Raw genomic sequence first — 18,320 nt, 5'->3', positions numbered from 1 at the left:
GGCTAAAGAAACAATACAGAGAATCAATGAAACCAAGAGCTGGTTTTTTGAAAGGGTAAACAAGATTGATGAACTTTTAACTAGATTCACCAAGAAAAAAAGGCACAGGACTCAAAATGAGAAATGAGAGTGGAGAAATAACAACTAACACAACAGAAATACAAAATATTGTAGGAAAATACTATAAAGAACTGTATGCCAAAAAATTAAACAACCTAGGTGAAATGGACAAATTCCTTGAAAAATATAATCTTTCGAAAATCAATCTGGAAGAATCAGAAAACCTAAATAGACCGATTACAACAAATGAGATTGAAACAGTTATCAAAAAACTCCCAACAAACAAAAGCCCTAGGCGAGATGGCTTTACTGTTGAATTCTACCAAAGATTCAAAGAAGAACAAACTCCTATCCTTCTCAAACTATTTCAAAACATTCAAAAGGAAGGAAGACTTCCAAGCTCCTTTCATGAGGAGAGCATAATTCTGATTCCAAAACCAGGCAAAGACAACACAAAGAAAGAAAATTATAAGCCAATTTCCCTGATGAATTTAGATGCTAAAAGCCTCAACAAAATATTAGCAAACCGGATCCAGCAATACATGAAAAAAATTATACATCATGATCAGGTGGGATTTATTCTGGGGAGGCAAGGATGGTGTAATATTCATAAATCAATCAATGTGATTCATCACATTAACAAAAGGAAGAACAAAAACCACTGGTAATTTCAATAGATGAGGAAAACGCATTCGATAAAATCCAGCACCCATTTATAATCAAAACTCTCAGCAAAGTGGGAATACAGGGAACATATCTCAACATAATAAAGGCCATCTATGAAAAACCCACAGCCAACAACATAATTAATGGGCAAAAATTAAAAGCAATCCCCCTAAGATCAGGAACAGGACAGGGGTGTCCCCTTTCACCACTCTTATTCAATATAGTACTGGAAGTCCTAGCTACAGCAATCAGACAAGAAGAAGAAATAAAAGGCATCCAAATTGAAAAAGAAGAAGTAAAACTATCATTATTTGCAGATGATATGATACTGTATATAGAAAACCCTAAAGTCTCAGTCAAAAAACTACTGGACCTAATAAATGAATTCAGCAAGATGGCAGGGTATAAAATTAATACACAGAAATCAGAGGCATTTTTATACACCAACAATAAACTGTCAGAAAGAGAAATAAGGGAAACAATCCCCTTAACTATCGCAACAAAAAAATAAAGTACCTAGGATTAATTTTAACCAAGGAGGTTAAAGACTTGTATTCAGAAAATTATAAAACATTGATAAAAGAAATCAAGGAAGACACAAAAAATGGAAGCATATACCGTGCTCATGGTTAGGAAGAATAAATATCATCAAAATGTCTATACTACCCAAAGCAATTTATAAATTCAATGCAATACCAATTAAAATACCAATGACATACTTCAAAGATATAGAACACATATTCCAAAAATTTATACGGAACCAAAAAAGAACACGAATAGCCTCAGCAATCTTGAAAAAGAAGAATAAAGTGGGAGGTATCACATTTCCTGATATCAAGTTATACTATTGTACAAGGCCATTGTACTCAAAACAGCTTGGTACTGGCATAAGAATAGGCATATAGATTAATGGAACGGAACAGAGAACCCAGAAATATCCCGCACCTTTATGGACAATTGATATTTGACAAAGGAGGTGAGAGCATACCATGGAGTAAAGACAGCCTCTTCAACAAATGGTGTTGGGAAAACTGGACAGCTACCTGCAAAAAAATGAAACTAGACCACCAACTTACACCATTCACAAAAATAAACTCAAAATGGATAAAAGACTTAAATGTAAGTCATGAAACCACAAGCATCTTAGAAGAAAACATAGGCAGTAAGCTCTCCGACATCTCTCGCAGCAATATATTTGCTGATTTATCTCCACGGGGAAGTGAAATAAAAGACAGGATAAACAAATGGGACTACATCAAACTAAAAAGCTTTTGTACAGCTAAAGACAATATGAACAGAATAAAAAGACAAACCACACAACGGGAGAACAATTCAAAATATGTCTGATAAGGGGTTAATAACCAAAATTTATAAAGAACTTGTAAAGCTCAACACCAGGAAGACAAACAATCCAATCAAAAATGGGCAAAAGAAATGAATAGACACTTCTCCAAAGAGGCCATACAGATGGCCAATAGGCAGATGAAAAAAGACTCACCATCACTAATCATTAGAAAAATGCAAATTAAAAACCACAATGAGATACCACCTCACACCAGTCAGAATAGCGCTCATTGACAAAACAACACACGATAGGTGCTGGCCAGAATGTGGAGAAAGGGGAACCCTCCTGCACTGCTGGTGGGAATGCAGACTGGTGCAGACACTGTGGAAAACAGTATGGAGATTTCTCAAAAAATTAAAAATAAAACTGCCTTTTGATCCAGCCATCCCACTTTTAGGAACAGATCCCAAGAACACTATATAACTGATTCAAAAAAAGAAATGCACCCCATGTTTATGGCAGCATTGTTCACAATAACGAAGATCTGGAAACAGCCCAAGTGTCCGTCAGTGGATTAAAAAACTGTGGTGTGTGTGTGTGTGTGTGTATATATATATATATACACACACACACACACACACACACACACAATGGAATACTATGGGGCCATGAAAAAGAAGGAAATATTAAGTTTTGCAACAACATGGATAGACTTGGAAACTATGATGTTAAGTGGAATAAGCCAGGCAGAGAAAGAAAGATATCATATGACCTCACTCTTTTGAGGAATCCAACGAACACTATGAACTGAGGAACGGAATAGAGACAGAGGTGGGATCAAAGGAGCCAGAAGGAAAGCGGACAGAAGGAAAGGGAATGATAGGATGATAGGATGGGATGAGAGCAGAAAAGCAAATCATGGAGGGAAGAGGGAGGGTGTTATGGGATGGGGACAGGGGGGATGTACTGGGGAACATGGGGGGGGGAGGATGTATTCGGGGGGCACTAGAATCTATGTAAACACAATAAATTAATTTAAAAAAATTCCAACACTTATCCTCTGACTCACCCTCCCATCCTGGAGTCACGAGAGTGACTAGACAAAGGGATCACGAGCCCCTTGCATGAAAACCTATATTCTGTAAAAGGTATATAACCTGTTAGAAAATCAACTTCGGGGAACATGTGTCTTTGGAGCTACTAATCCCGCATGCTCCACCAGCTTTTAATAAATTTTGTTTTCTTCTAATAAAGTTATCTGAGTGTCTATCCTCCGTCAGGTCGCTTCCTGCTACAGTACAAGAAAGTGACAAGTCATGTAGGAGATATACAGCAGCAGCTAGGAACCTGTCTTGAAGCAGCATGTAGTTTCCAATTTGGAGAAGTGTGAGGAATGCTTCTGTTATTTATAATGTAATGCACGTTACAATGAGGTGAGGGTCATAAGCAAAATGTAAGCAAAGTCAAAAGAGGACCTACCCATAGGCAGGAGTGTAGAAGACAAAGACAGCTTCCTGGAGGAGGTGGTATCTGACCTGGTCTCTTTAGGCAGACAGACAGTAGAGGCACAGAGCTCAAGCTGAATGCTCAGATATGGTGAACTGCTCAGCTGGGCTAGTGAGGTACAAATGCAAAGGATCAGAGTCAGACTTGGCAAAAAAGCAGGTAGCTATTATCACTTGCTATTTCTTTGCCATATTGTAATGTCATGTGCAAAGCATGTTCTGAGCACACTGTGGGTGAGGTCCTGTGACAGAGCAGCCAATGTGCTCACTCAGGAAGAGACCCAAGGCCAGGAAAGCCCTGAGCTCAGAGAGACAGAGATGGTTTGGGTGCGGAAAAGGAAAACAGCATATGCAGAGAGCTGGAGGTGCCGCTGACCATGACAAGTCACTTGAGACTGAGCTTTGCTGGGTAGTGGGGGAAAGAAGCTGGAGAGAGAAAATGAGGCCAGAGCACCACAGGCTCGGAAGCTGCTGGGAGCTGCCTGGGCCTGGGCCTGAGGCCTGAGGTCTGCTTTTCGGAGCACTCATTTGAGAAGCTGAGAAAGGGGTGGATCTGAGTGGTCAGGACTGCAGGTGAAGACACCTGGCAAAACTGAGTGGATCATGGCAGTAGGAAAAGGGATGCATGGTGCAGAGGAAGAGTGCATGCAGCCTGCTGCTCTCAGAGGAGACAGGAGACACAAGGGGGAAGCATCTGGAGAGGGCTGGAGACCATGTCCAGTCAATGAGTTCACCTTTGGAGTCTGAAGTGCCTAACGGACAAGCAGCATGACAGGCACAGGCTCCTGAGGCAGTCCAGGACGCACTCCTCCCTTCTCTGTTTTGGTAACAGGAGCCTTCCTGTTCCAGCTGGACAAGTGACTGCCCAGCTAGAGACAACATCCGGTCCTTTCCTGCTAGCCGGGTATGGCGAGATGACCAACCTCTGGCTAATGAGGTGTGAGCATTAAGTAATGTATGCTACCTCCACATCTTCTTCTTTTTTTTTTTTTTTTTTACAGAAAACTGCTTGCTGTCCAATTTATCTTTCTTTCTTGCTGCTGGCTGCGAGATTAGCTGTCACAAACCCAGAAATGGAAGTCACATGCTACAGTCCCCCACCAACCAGCACCCTGGATTATCTGGTGGCACAGAGATGCCCCATTCTGGTGCACCTGCCCACACTGAGACTGGCATAAACTAGTCTCAACCTTGTTGAGCAAGTGGGGGACTCTCTGCTACAGCTGTTATGACCTATAGTCTGACTGTTAAAATATCAGGTTAGCTTTTATAAATTTTGGGACTATTTCACATCATTAGGTACAAGACTTATTCATATAATTTCATCTCAAGATTTCAAATAATTTTAAAATTAAAATTAGTTGTCTTCATTGGGCAGGAAAAAAAGGACCTAAGTGAAAACGAACTTCTTTGTCAAGCTTGGGCCTCATGAGCACAAGAGAAAGAACCTCTAGGCGAGGTTCGTGATAAAATTTAGTTTTTCATGAATTTTAGTTCTTAATGAAATAACTCTCCTGTGATAATATTTCAACAAAATGGATCACAACTGGGTTTCAAAGGACAGTTTTCAAATTGGGAAGTATAAGACCTCCTCATGCAGGACCCGGCTGGTGGCTCAACAGATAAAGCACTGTTCCAGCACACCAAGGTTGCCGGTTTGATCCCTGGTCAAGGCAGATACGAGAAGCAATCAATGAGTGCACATCTGAATGGAACAACTAAGTGGAACAAGTTGATGCTTCTCTCTCTCTCCCTCCCTTCACCTCTCGCTCTACCTCTCTCCCTCTCAAATCAGTGAAAAAATTAAAAAAAGAATCCCTCATGCAATAACGTTCCAACACACTGAAGCTGCAGTCACTGCCTTCATGTCCCTCCCCAGTGGGTGCTGGTTCCTTTACCTCGCTCCCAGCAGTAGGACCTGTGCCCACTAGGCCAGGAGCTCCTCAAAAGCAGGGAAGGCCAGTCTTCCCTCTCCTACAGCATTCCGTGATAAATTAAAGAAATGTCCAGGCCCACCACTGATCCACTGGAAAAGCTTCTCAGACCTGAGTGCGGCGGGTGTACTCCTAGAGGAAAGGCGTCAGCATGGCCTCTGCTAATGGCATCTGACTCCCCCCATGGCCTTCCCACTCTCCATGACGCTTCCTGAATGCTTGCTGAATGAAACACACTCATCTAAAATCTGTATTTCTCTAACACTGGGGACTCCTGGAAAATTCCCTCCAAATAGTTAGTAAACCTGAGATATGCTATAAATAAATACTGGTGGGAAAAGCATTCCTACCTATTTAGAACCTAGAGTAAGAAACACTTAAAAAAAATCTCTCCAACTCTAGTTTTTTCTAAATATAAGCAATTTAGGTACTATAAATATAATATTAAATCTCTGGTTATAATTTATAAATTTTAAAAATTGCTCTAACTACAGCTTTATATAGTTTTCAACTCTTAAAGTGGGAAAGAACAGCATAGAACACAGTCCCAGCCCTGTGGGATGTCAGCTACCATTCACCAGGTTCTCCCAACAAGCATTTCCTGATGGCCTCTTATATACAAAGCTTAAGGCAGGGGCTATTGAGAGCACTAACCAAACAGTCTCTTTCCTCAAACCACCAACAGCATAATTATCATACCACATCCAAAGTGCCATGGGGGTGTGCACAGGCCACATGGCAAGAGCCTAGTGGAGTGGTGTGAACAAGCGGATGGAGTATGCGAGTGAGAGGTGAAGTATAGGAAGGCTTCCTGGAGGAGGTGAGACCTAAAAGCAAGTTTTTTCATAGTATCAACCCAGGTATGAAGAAACTGGTACTTTCATATATGCCAGTGAGAAGTATAAATTGGTGAAAGATTTTTTGGAAGAAAAAGAGGTAATATCTAATAAAAATTTCAAATGCAGATGACTCAAACTGGCAACTACAATCCTACAAATGTATTGACAACTATGTGACAAATATTCAAAGATGTTTGTGCAAGGATGTTTATAGCACTTCTTCTAACAGGCGAAAAATTAAAAATAACATAATATGTAAACTTGGAATGACTGAAAAATTACTGCAAGAAACAAAATAAAGCCGTTAAAAAACAATGCTTGGAATTCATGTATTGACTTACTGACATGAAATAATGTCTAAAATACATAAAATAAATAAGGCAAATTAAAGAGTACACACAGTAAATGTCAATCTATGGAGAAACACACACACACACACATACACACAACATGCTAGTAAGTGCACAGACACAGTGAAATGACACTTTCACTCTTCCATTTATAGCTTTCTGTTCTGTTCTGGGGTTTTTTGGTAGCCATGCACATATTTCACATTAAACAAAAACTAACTAAACAAACACTTTTAAATGAAAAGCTGCAGAGTGGTCACTCTGACCTTCGTGGGGAGGATGGGTTGGAGAGACATGAGTCTGGAGGCAGGAGCGTAGGCCGGGCTCTGAGTTCACAGTTATAAATGCTCTCTTGACAGCGTCTGAGGTGCACAGTACTGTTGCCACTCTGCAAGTGAGGACACAGCTTGGAGAGCTGAAGGGGTGGAGAGTGGCATGGCCTGGGTTTGAATTTTGGTGTGCTTGACTACAGTATTTGTGTTCTTCCCAGTACACCATTCTAATGTCTCTAATTTTAGTTAGAAAATAAACTGATGTGTCCAAGGACTGATCTCCACTTCATCTTGCTGCCTTCACTCCACCTAGACACTTTTTCTTCTTGTGAAGATGACTCAGTCACTCAGAGGCTCAATTAAACCTTTGATCACACTAAGGTTTCAGAATACTCAGGATATGCAATATTTAAATTAACTGATTGCTGTGATTAAAAGCAAATTTTCATAGTACATTCTCTGCTTCAATACTTGCTGCTAAAATTTTAATCAAATCGTTTTTTCCTACTTTAATCCTTATTAAAAATATCATTGCACAACTTAATCTTTCTTCAATAATCAAGATTATTGATTAGCTGCTATAGCAACTCAGGGCCATCCTTCTGAACATCGGTTCTTAGGTTATAGTACATACATAAAGAATAACTTGTGGCCCTGGCCGGTTGGCTCAGCGGTAGAGCGTTGGCCTGGCGTGCAGGGGACCCGAGTTCGATTCCGGCCAGGGCACATAGGAGAAGCGCCCATTTGCTTCTCCACCCCCCCTCCTTCCTCTCTGTCTCTCTCTTCCCCTCCCGCAGCTAAGGCTCCATTGGAACAAAAGATGGCCCGGGCGCTAGGGATGGCTCCTTGGCCTCTGCCCCAGGCGCTAGAGTGGCTCTGGTCTCGGCAGAGCGACACCCCAGAGGGGCAGAGCATTGCCCCCTGGTGGGCAGAGCGTTGCCCCTGGTGGGCATGCCGGGTGGATCCTGGTCAGGCGCATGCGGGAGTCTGTCTGACTGTCTCTCCCTGTTTCCAGCTTCAGAAAAAAAAAAAAAAAAGAACAACTTGTATTTGGTTATCACATCACCCACAGTTGGATACTAAGGATCCAGCGAGGATTCCTCCCCACTATCCCTTTGCAGGTCCTTGGGCTTGTCTGTTCTCCCATCTCCAGCCCAACTCCCAAGGTACTCAGTAAGGCCTTTTCATCATACCCTGGACATGGCAGCAGCCAAAGAGCTCTCCCAGCCTCTAGTCCCACTATCTCCAAACCACTGTACATACTCCATTTAGAAAGAGAGATTTGCCCACACAAAACCTGTACACAAATCTTCACAGCAGCTATATTTGTAATAGCTCAAAACTGAAAACCATCCAGACGTCCGTCACTGAGTGAATAGTTAACCAAAATGCTGTGCATCCAAACCATGCAACACCACTAAGCAATCAAAGTGAGTGAACTATTGAAGGACACAACTTGGGTGGATCTTAAAGGCAATACTTAGTGAAAAAGCCAATCGCAAAAGATCCACACTGTATAATCCATTTATACAACATTCTTGAGTTGACAAAAGTAGAGCTATAGAATGGATTAACAGTTGCCAGGGGTTATGGACCACAGTGGGGAGAGAGGTGGTGTGGTTATAAAGAGGCAGTTCAAGGGAGACCTCTGGGTAATAAAATGGGATGATGTATCTTGACTGCAGTGTAGTATACAAATCTCCATATGTGATAAAATGATAGAACTGTAAGTGCTTGCTCATTGTACCAGAGACACTTTCTTGGTTTTGATGTTGTATATTGTTATAAAAATATACAACCATTAGGGGAAACTGGGTGAAGGGTGCAGAGACCTCTCTGTACTATTTTTGCAACTTCTGGTAACTGTATTTCAAAATAATGAATTTAAAAAGATTAAAAAAAAAAAGAAGCCCTGGCTGGGTGGCTCAGTAGTAAAGCATTGGCCTGGCATTGAAAGTCCCAGGTCTGATTCCCAGTCAAGGCACACAGAAGCGACCATCTGCTTCTCCACTCCTCCCCTTTCTCTCTCTCTTCTCCTCCCTGAGCCATGGCTCGAATGATTGGAGTAAGTTGGTCCCAGGTGTTGAGGATGGTTCCAAGGCCTTGCCCTAGGTGCTAAAATAGTTGGTTGCTGAGCAATGCAGTAGGCTGCAGAGCATCCCCTGGTAGGGGGCTTGCCGGGTGGATCCTGGACCATATAGGAGTCTGTCTCTCTACCTCCCCATTTCTCACTAAAAAAAAAAAAAAAAAAAAAAAAAAAAGGATAAAAAAAGAGATGTGTTGAAAATATGCACTGATCATGTCACTCTCCATTTAAGTGCCTTCAATAGTGACTGATTTGAGAGTAAAATTCTAATCCTTACCACAACAGAGGAATCTGCATGCCCTCTGGCCCTCTCGGGGAATACCAAATCACCTGAGAACAGTAGACACACTGGCACACCTACAGTCTCTGCCTGAGCTGTTCAGTCTGCCTGAAACGACTTCCCTCTCCCTTTGTTCTGGCCAATATTTGTCCTCCTTCAAAATCCAGCGCAAGTACTTGCTTCTTCTGCAAGTTTCCCCTCCAGCCTTTTCCTTCAAATTGTGTCAGGCATGCCCCTTTTTTTGCCACCACCACCTGTGTTCATTTTATATTGCAAATCTATTTCTACTTCTACTCTGTGAGCTCCTTGAGGTAAGAAAATATGTCTGACTTGCTTCTCAATCCCCTATGAACTACAAAGTGGGTGCCCAGTAGGCATTTGTTGAAGGCAAAACTGAGGGGGAGAATAAATGGGTAGGGCAGCCATTAGATCTAATGCAGTGGTTTAGATCAGGATGCTGGAGTCAGAGGGTAGATTCCAAAAAAACCTGTTAGAACTAATAAACAAATTCAGAAGAGTAGCAGGATACAAATCAATAGATAAAAATCTGCTATTTTTGTATACAGTAATAATGACCTCTCAGAAAGAGAAATTAAGAAAACAATCCCATTTATAATTGCAACAAAAATAAAATACTTAGGAATAAACTTAACCAGAGGTTAAATATCTGTAGTATACATTACATTAATGAAAGAAATTGAAGAAGACACAAATAAATGAAAAGATATTCGATGCTCATGAATTGGAAGAATTAATATTGTTAAGTAATATACATACACTCAAAACAATCTACAGATTCAATGCAATTCCTATAAGGAATCTAATGGTATTTTTCATAGGAATAGAATAGATAATCCTAAAATGTGTACGGAACCACAAAAGGTCCCCAAAAGCCAAAGCAGTCTTGAGGAAAAAGAACAAAGATGAAGGCATCATTCTCCCCGATTTCAAAATATATTACAAAATTATAAAAATATGGTACTGGCATAAAACCCCACATAGAGATCAACAGAACAGAGAACCCAGAAATAAATCTACATCTATAGGATTAATTAATTACACTGTATATTCTTTGAGAATATACAGTGGGGAAAGGAGTCTCTTCAACAAATGGTGCTGGGAAAACTGGGCAGCTCTGTACAAAAGAGTAAAACAATCACTATCTTATATCATACACAAAAATTAACACAAAATGGAACTACCATATGATCCAGTAATGCCACTTTTGGGTATCTATTGAAAGAAAATGAAACACTAATTTAAAAAGATATATACTGTTCACAAAAACTAGGGGGATATTTCAAAAATAAATATGAAACGATTTAAAAAAAGCAGCACTTGATTTTTTTTAATTAAACAAGAACATCAGAAAAGCAAACAAGTAAAAGAAAGTTGTTTGATTATGCAAATGAGGTACAAAATCAGCTTTATTTCATTGGTGAAAATGCACTATACAAAAGCCTGAAAGTACTGGAGTATCTGCACATTCCCTGATCCCCTAATTTTTGTGAGCAGTATATATACACCCATATTCACTGCAGCATTCTTTATAATTGCCAAGACATGAAAGTAACCTAAGTATGATATTTATCAATGGATCAATGAGTAAAGAAATTGTGGCATATATACAAAATGGAATATTATTCAGCCGTAAAAAGAAGGAAGTCCTGACATTTGTGACAACAGGGGTAGACCTCAAGGGCATTATACTAAGTGAAATAAGTTAGACACAGAAAGACAAATACCATACAATCTTACATGTAAAATATAAAAACAAAAACAAATTAGCAAATAAAAAATCCAAGTTTATGAATACAGAGAACATTGTTTATGATGCCAGAGATGGGGGCTGGAGATAGAATAGGTGACAGAGGTCAAAACATAAAAACAATGTACTATCCTCCTCTAAACTACAGTTTACAGACAAGATTTAGAGTGTATATTTCTCACAATTGTCAAAATAGCTGCCTATATTAGGATTTATATATTTGCTATTCAAAATTTTAATTGTGGTATATAAAACAATAAAAGACATCTATGTAAAAATAAATTAAGACTCTGGAGTCAAAGGGCAGTGGGTCTGCCACTTAACTGGGTAACCTGGGCAAATAATCATTTGTACTCATCTGTAAAATAATCATTACACTCATCTGTAAAATGGGGATAATTGCAGCATCAACCTTAGAGGTGAGCTCGCACAGAGCCCAGCACTGGTCAGTGCCCCAGTGGCAGCTGACATTAGAACAGATGCCACTACACCCATTACTGCTCCCCAAACAAATGTCTGAATTCTAAAAATATGACCTAAAATCTGGGAAGTGCAAGAGCTGATGCCATGACTAATACTGGGAAAGCACCTCAGGGAAAGACAACAGGCAGGAGGCAATGCAAACAATTTACTTTCATTCCAGGGTGTGGCAGATGGGATGATGCTTCAAGAATTATCTGCTTCACAGTATATAATAGTAACTATGTTTCTGAGAATACAGTTAAAAGTTGGTGAAACAGATTTTGATTTCAGAATCAGAGCTGGTGGATTTATTACCTGGGCTGCACTCTCATGCCCAGTATAAAAATCAAGCTAGTAGCAGCATCAGTTGAGATATGAAATATTTAAATAGACTAACAAATTAAATCACTTAAATTCCATAGAAATATATGTTGAAAAAATATATATGTATATACACACATACTTTTCGTTTTAGAAAAAGTTATTTTAAAAGCAATTTCAGATCCTATTTAACATATCTGTTAATATTAATGCCTCCTTTTAAAGAAAAAATAAGAACTATCTAATTTGTAATTCATTTATCCTTAGAATCTATTTTTACTATTTGTGAAATGTTTCACAGTATGTATGTAGTCTTTGCTTAGGAAAGATACAAAAGTAAAATTAGCTGTGGAGGGATGGTGGTGGTGGAATATTTTATAGGACCAAAAAACAAATAAAAACCAAAACCAAATAAATTAAATAACATCAAATTTGTTGAATTTCACTTTCAAACGTTTAGTAAACTTTCTCAGCTGTAAGGAATTCCTGTATTAAAATGATGACTACTCTCATTCAATATTTTTGTATCTACTAATTTATACCCTAACATTTTCTAAAGAGGATTTGAGGCATCAATTAAAAACATTTTAAGTGATGGCCACTGGCCAGAATTTTCCATGGATAGCGAGGCATCCCTGTGTACGGAGGTCACGGGTTCAAAACCAGATCAGGGCACCTAGGAGAAGCAAGCACTGAGTGTAGAATTAAATGGAACAACTAAGTAAAAAATGCTTCTTTGTCTCTCTCTCTCTCTCTTTCCATCTCCCTACCCCAAATCAATGAAAAAACAAAACATTTTATGTGGCAATTCAAAGGCCATATAAAATTGGAGATCCACAGTTCTTTTTTTTTTTTTCCATTGATGTGAGAGAGAGAGAAGCATCAATTCCTTGTTTCACTTAGTTGTTCCATTTAGTTGTGCACTCATTGATTGCTTTTTCTACATGCCCTGACTGCGGGTCAAACCCACAACTTCTAGTGCATAGGGTGGAGGTGTTATTCACTGAGCCACCTGGCCAGGGCTCCACAGTTCTTAAAAAAGTGAATTCTTATTGGGCAAAAGATATACAAACTTGTCTCCCAAATAATACATCCTCTTAATCAGTGGTCCTCAACCTTTTTTGGGCCACAGACTGGTTTAATGTCAGAAAATATTTTCACGGACCGGCCTTTAGGGTGGGACGGATAAATATATCACGTGACCAAGACAAGCATCAAGAGTGAGTCTTAGACGGATGTAACAGAGGGAATCTGGTCATTTTTTAAAAATAAAACATCGTTCAGACTTAAATATAAATAAAACAGAAATAATGTAAGTTATTTATTCTTTCTCTGCGGACCAGTACCAAATGGCCCACGGACCGGTACTGGTCCGTGGCCCGGGGGTTGGGGACCACTGCTCTTAATGACTCAATGGGTCTATGACTGAGTGTCAACTGCTGTTAACATCCCAGGGGGCCAGGCAGTGTTACTTGCCTCCAGACAGGAGAGTGCACCCTACCTAGGCAGACACTCTGAATCTGACCAAGCTTCATCTAGATCCAACTATGAATTTTCAGGAGATACAGAGAAGCACATTAAATTACACTGCAGAAAAAAAATTACAGAGATGTAATTAGTAACCCCCAACTATAAAAATGCTATAGAACAACCCAATCACTTCAACAAAAAAAAAACTAGAGGGGGAATCTATAGATTAAAAGACACTTAAAAGACCTATCAACTAATCACAATGTATGGACTTTATCTGGATCCTGACTCCAATAAACAAACAATTAAAGAAAGTAAAAAATGTATGGGACAATGGGAAATTTGAATACTGATCATTCATTTGGTTATATTAAGAAATTATGCTTTGCCTGACCAGGCAGTGGTGCAGTGGATAGAGCGTTGGCCTGGGATGCTAAGGACCCAGGTTCAAAACCCCGAGGTTGCTGGCTTGAGTGCGGGCTCACCAGCTTGAGTGCAGGGTCGCCAGCTTGAGCCTGGGATCATAGGCATGATTCCATGGTCGCTGGCTTGACCACGGGGTCACTGGCTCGGCTGGAGCCCTCCAGTCAAGGCACATATGAGAACGCAATCAATAACAACTAAGGCGCTGCAACTATAAATCAATGCTTCTCATCTCTCTCCCTTCCCTGTCCCTGTCTGTCTGACTCTCTCTCTCTCTCTCTCACTAAAAAAAGAAATTATGCTTTTCCAAATTTAAAAAAGTCCTTATCTTTTAGAGACATACTGAAAAATTCATGAATAAAACAACCTATTTAGGGTTTGCCTGAAAATAATATTAGGTGAGGGTGTAAGTAGATGAAGTTAGGGATGATACAAGATTGACTAGGAGTTGATCATTGTTGAAGCTGGATACTATTTTTGAGATATATGTAAAGCTATCTATCTAACCTGTATATATGTTTGAAGGTCCTCATAATAAACAGTTGAAATTAAGACTGATACTGAAATTAGTTCACCAATCACAAAAGCCAAGCACAAATTTAATTATTCTCAAGGAAAATTTTGTAAAAATGTCACCTTCTTAACCTGGAGTAAAGTATAACTACATATTTAAACCAAAAATAGCTAGACGATCCTTCTAAAGCAGGGGTCTCAAACTCGCGGCCGTGCGGCCCGCCCACCAATTTTGTGCGGCCCGCAGACTAATCAAACTTCGTGGATTAATCTGCAGGCCAGTCTGCGGGCCGCACAAAATTGGTGGGCGGGCCGCGAGTTTGAGACCCCTGTTCTAAAGGGAGGGAAAAAGGTTAAATGAAGGAAAACATTAGCTAGATAAGATATTGTTCTTCCAGAACAAATTAAAAAGCAAAAGGGAATGCTTGGAGCTGAGGGATCCAGGAAGGCACACTAATCTGGGAAAGACCTGGGTTCAAATTTCACGCAAACTCCTGAAACTGTCAGCCCTCATTTCCTCTGCTGTAGAAATGGGTTTCACAGCTGCCACTCACAGGGCTCCAGTGACAAATGAGAATACCTGTGCTAACCAGGTCCCCCTGGCTTTAGGCTACCTTTCTGGCTCACGGTACCTCTTCTCTTCTGTGTTGCCTGCCCTGGAGGTCCACAATACTGCAACAAAGCTGGATCAGATCTGTATTTTGCTTGGCTCACAGCATATAAAAACTCTTTAAATTAGGTACTGCTAATATTTTAAAATCCAGAGAGTAAAAAAATTTGGAGTTGAGACTTCTTTTTTAAAATTGCTGGGTGAGGTCTGGTTCTCCAGGGTTCCCACCACCTGTCTTTTTTACTCCTGACGCTGCAGACTGAATCTAGACCCCACACTGGCTGAGGAGGTCCCCTGCCCTTTCCCACTTATGTGCCTCTCCTTCCCTGGTAAATTTCTCTCACCCTTCAAGGCCCAACTCCACCACCAACTGTCATCCTCTCCAGGTTTCCACGGTACAGCCTCTCCACTACAGCAGACCTCACACTGTCCTGGCACTGTGTGTGTCCTCCTTCACTGCTGGGTTTTAGGGGTCTCTGGAGGAAGGCAACGTGTTGCCGCTGTATTTGTCCTCAAGGCTGAGCAGAAAGCCTGACCTAAATAATGCAGAATTCAGTACATGTATCCTGAATGTATGGAATTAGAGCTAAAACATTATGAAAATGTAAGCTTTTTATATCACAGCTTGTTCTGAGTGTTACAAAATAAAGGGGTCAGGACATTAAAATGAGAACAAGCATCCAACTGCTTCAATGTTTTATAAATTATTCAGAAGTCACTAAAAAACAGATAAAGCAGAGACAATAGGCAGGCAGTCATTCATTCCATTTAAATGCCCTGAACTGATTATGCACTCCTAATTTAAATGCCCTGAACTGATACTCCTGAGTACTTACTGTGTGCTTTCTAAATTGGGGATAAAGCAGGGTGGACAATCAGATAAATAATGTGTTTTCATAGGGGAAAAAACTGCACAAAACAATGCCTGAACGAAAAAGGGTGGTTAAAGAAGGCCTCATGTTAAATGAAACATTTGACCAGAAGGAGCCAGTTGTGCAAAGAACTCGGAGACAACTCCAAGCCCTAGAAACAGCAAGTGCAAAGGTCTTAAGGTAAATAAACGGGGCTGCACGTTCAAGGCAGGTGAGAAGATGGCCGGGATGACAGAGCGCTGCGCTGGGTGCGGGCAGTGGAAGGGGAGATGGGCAGGGCCCGCTCTGGCTTCGCTGGGCACTGAGTGAGCAATGACGAGGCACCGGGGGAGCTCGAGGATGGGGTCCGCCGGGCAGATGAGGAGGGAGTTGAGGGAGTTCTCGCTACACACTCAGCAAGCAGCGAGAGGCAGAATCCCAACCCCGTTGTCCACATTTGTGCCCTGGGCTCCGGCCGAGACGCTTTCCTACACATTCATATTGCCTGGCAACAGCCGTGTCCAAAAGGGGAGGCACGTCCCCACTTTCCCAAGGGGAAAGAGGGCAACTGTCAAGTCAGTGCCATGGCCAAGGTCGCCGCAGGAATCAGACCCCAGACTCCTGAGCATCCCAGCGCGGTGTGCAGCCGCGCGCCACACAATCCGGGGGGTGGCGCCCCCATACTCACGGTTGGTCCGCTGGGGCCGGGCCGGGGAGCGGCCCGCCGTGAGGACAGGGGCGTCGGCGGGGCTTGCAGAGCCCGAAGCCCGGCGCCGCAGCGCCCAGTGCCGGGGCCCGTCACCCCTGGCCGACCCCGGCCGCACCGCCCTCCCGTCGCCCCTCCCCGGCTGGGCGGGCGCAGCTCGAGCAACCCTCGCCGGGCCTAGCTCGCCGCCGGGCTCACCTCGCCTCTCGCCGCTGCGCCGGGGGACCGGAAGGGCGGGCGGACTGGCGGCTCCTGCCCCGGGCTTCGCCAGCCGTTCCGCCCGCTCCGCCCCGTCGCCCCACCGCCCCGCCGCCGCCGCGGGTGTGAGGATGCCTGGTCGCTACGACCCTTCCAGTTCGGCTCCCTCTGCTGCCAGCGCCGCCGCCGCGGCCCCCCTCCTGAGCGACCCGCACATCGACCAATCAATGTGCAGTGACTCGGCCTGGCGCAGCCAATGGCGCCAGGGGGCGGGCCGCTGCTGGGCGGCGGGCGGGCCTGAGCTCTGTGCGGACCTAGGGGCGCGGTGCGGCTGAGGGGCCCGTTGCAGGTTGGGGGCTGCAGGCACATCTCGCGGCGCCCCTGGCGTCCCCCCACGGTCCCTCGCCGCGGTGGCCTGTAGCGGAGCCGACCGAGAAGCGGATCATTGGGACGGAGAGCCTGGCCTCTAGGCTGCAGGTACAAACTGGAGCGCCGAGGCGGCCTGGACAGGGACGGAACCAGCCCATTAAAGGAAGAGCCGGGCGTCTCGGTGCCGGGCACTCCGGCATGTGATGGCCTCACGAAGGCGGAGCGTTGGACTCCGCTGCTCGCTGTCAACGGGCTTGTAGGGGTGCAGTCAGAAGTCGGGGATGGGGAAGTGGATGCCAAGGAGATGGCCATATCCAGACGAGTGTCCCCTGTCGGTCAGTGGCAGAGGGGAGGAGAGAACAGGCTAGCGCGCTTGGACTGGGTCAGACCAGTCTCAGAAGGGCAGGGCTGTAAATGAGCGGAAGAGAATGCAGTACCGAGGGCTCCCTAGGGCCTGGGGTCGGTTGACACCTTTTGAGGCATCTCCCGCAGCCCTCCGGCCCCTCAGGCTGCTATGAAATGGTGGGAGAGGCCAGGGTATTGGCTGTTGCTGCTAGATCGTTTGGATGAGCACCCGCGGAGGAAAAGCTAGGAGGCTTGACGCAAGGCCGGGGTGGGGCGGTGCGGAGTGGTCCTTGAATGGGGTGGTAGGACTTTAGGGAAAAAGCAGCTGTTACTGGATGCCCGGGCCTACAGGGTGGGGGCCAAAATGGGGGGAAAGGAGCAGAACCCTCCATTTAGGGAGGTGAGGGGGCAGGAGGGTACGGAAGGCTATGGCAGAATTTGGGGAGGGCGGCAATCTTGTGACCCAGAGTCAGGCTGGGGGGCACCAGAGCCTCAGAGGAGGAGTGGTATAGACTCTATACCACTATAATAGAGGAAGGGATCCCGCCATGGTATCTCTCTTAGGCCCTCTCCCATCTTGGCCATCAGAGGGAGTTTTCTGAAATTGAGCAAGGCCCAGTGTCGGCTTGAAATTGTAGCTCCTGATTGTGGTTCCTGCCCACAACCGTCCCCCTCTCAGTCTCATCTGCCACCTGCTCCAGTCATACAACAGAAAACAGAGAAGCAGAATTTTCACCATCGAGGCCTATGGGAAACTAATGAAGCCTGGCGGTCACAGCTGTGGTTTTTACCAGGGAGCACTTGTGTGCTTCCCCTCAGAATAGGAAGAGGCAGCCATTCCCAGACATTCTCCAGCCCTGAGTTTACAGCACTCACCCCAAGCAAAGTTAGTACCAAAAATCAGTGTATACACACACACCTGTACATATTTTATGTTGTTTTCTGAAAGGATTCTGCTTTTGGGAGACTTATGAAATACAGTGAAAAGAACTGAGTTGACAAGGGGA

The 18,320-nt window shown here is 43.3% G+C and overlaps 1 protein-coding gene across 7 annotated transcripts in view; it reads right to left on the bottom strand.

Moving 5' to 3' along the window:
- Positions 1–16,796, bottom strand: part of MAPK9 (mitogen-activated protein kinase 9) — a 93,445-nt gene extending 76,649 nt beyond the window's left edge. For 4 of the 7 annotated variants that reach the window (XM_066272449.1, XM_066272448.1, XM_066272445.1 and 1 more), the window contains exon 1: positions 16,600–16,737. The gene's annotated coding sequence lies outside the window, so the exon portion shown is untranslated. Of the gene's footprint in view, positions 1–3,490; positions 3,626–16,383; positions 16,507–16,599 lie in introns of those variants that run through there. The other 3 variants (XM_066272446.1, XM_066272454.1, XM_066272447.1) reach the window with 3 other exon arrangements.
- Positions 16,797–18,320: the final 1,524 nt, after the last annotated feature.

Source organism: Saccopteryx bilineata, chromosome 4 (assembly GCF_036850765.1).
Source record: "Saccopteryx bilineata isolate mSacBil1 chromosome 4, mSacBil1_pri_phased_curated, whole genome shotgun sequence".
In the NCBI taxonomy this organism is placed as follows: domain Eukaryota; kingdom Metazoa; phylum Chordata; class Mammalia; order Chiroptera; family Emballonuridae; genus Saccopteryx; species Saccopteryx bilineata.
This window is presented reverse-complemented; position numbering and strand designations above follow the sequence as displayed.